The sequence below is a fragment of the Zingiber officinale genome, chromosome 5A (assembly GCF_018446385.1).
Source record: "Zingiber officinale cultivar Zhangliang chromosome 5A, Zo_v1.1, whole genome shotgun sequence".
NCBI classification, from domain to species: domain Eukaryota; kingdom Viridiplantae; phylum Streptophyta; class Magnoliopsida; order Zingiberales; family Zingiberaceae; genus Zingiber; species Zingiber officinale.
Window position 1 is genome coordinate 127,086,549 of NC_055994.1, and position 1,113 is coordinate 127,087,661.

Genomic DNA, 1,113 nt, shown 5'->3' on the forward strand with positions numbered 1-1,113 from the left:
TTTCCCTTACTTTGTCCGTGTCAATAAACAATTTGAAATACCTCGACTTTTTTTAGAATAGGTCCTAGTCAAATAGCAATGATTCGAAGTACTTCTTTTTACATTACACTATTTCGGAAACCTAAGGACTCGACCGTATGGATATGTAAAATACAAGATTTCCAATCCTAACAGGAAAAAAGAGGGAAATGGATACTCAATTTAAAGTGAGTAAATAGAATTTCATACTCGATCTCATAGATACATATAGAATTTTGTGGAAAGTCGTATTCGATGAAAGTCATATGTACAACTTGGAGGGAGATCTTTCATATCTTTTGAGATCCACCCTATAATATGGGGTCAAAAAGCCAAAATAAGTAATTCGTTTTTAGCCCTTATAAAAAGAAAACTGATTCTTGAACCTTTTTTACACCCATGTCACGTCGAGGTACTGCAGAAGAAAAAAAATTGCAAAATCTAATCCAATTTATCGTAATCGATTAGTTAACATGTTGGTTAACCGTATTCTGAAACACGAAAAAAAATAATTGGCTTATCAAATTTTCTATCGAGCCATGAAAAGATTCAACAAAAGACAGAAACAAATCCACTATCTGTTTTACGTCAAGCAATATGTAGAGTAACTCCGGATATAGCAATAAAAGCAAGATGTGTAGGCGGATCGACTCATCAAGTTCCTATTGAAATAGGATTTACACAAGGAAAAGCACTTGCCATTCGTTGGTTATTAGGGGCATCCCGAAAATGCCCGAGTCAAAATATGGCTTTCAATTTAAGTTCCGAATTAGTAGATGCTGCCAAAGGGAGTGGCGATGTCATACGCAAAAAGGAGGAGACTCATAGAATAGCAGAAGCAAATAGAATTTTTGCACATTTTCGTTAATCCACGAGCATGATCTATATAGACACATGGATCCATACATCTCGATCGGAAAAGAATCAATAGAAAAAGAATTGGACGATATCTTTCTCGAAACAAAGATAACTCGGTCAACATAAGAGTCATGTGGCACAAACTGAGACTTGGTCAACAGACTCTACATGGTATGTCAATAGTTGAGCTGACTTGATCAGCTAAGTTAATGATTTCCTAAGGAGTCTTCCTCGACT

General features: G+C 35.7%; 1 pseudogene; it reads left to right on the forward strand.

Moving 5' to 3' along the window:
* Positions 1–417: 417 nt before the first annotated feature.
* LOC121983221 lies at positions 418–886 on the forward strand (annotated as a pseudogene).
* Positions 887–1,113: the final 227 nt, after the last annotated feature.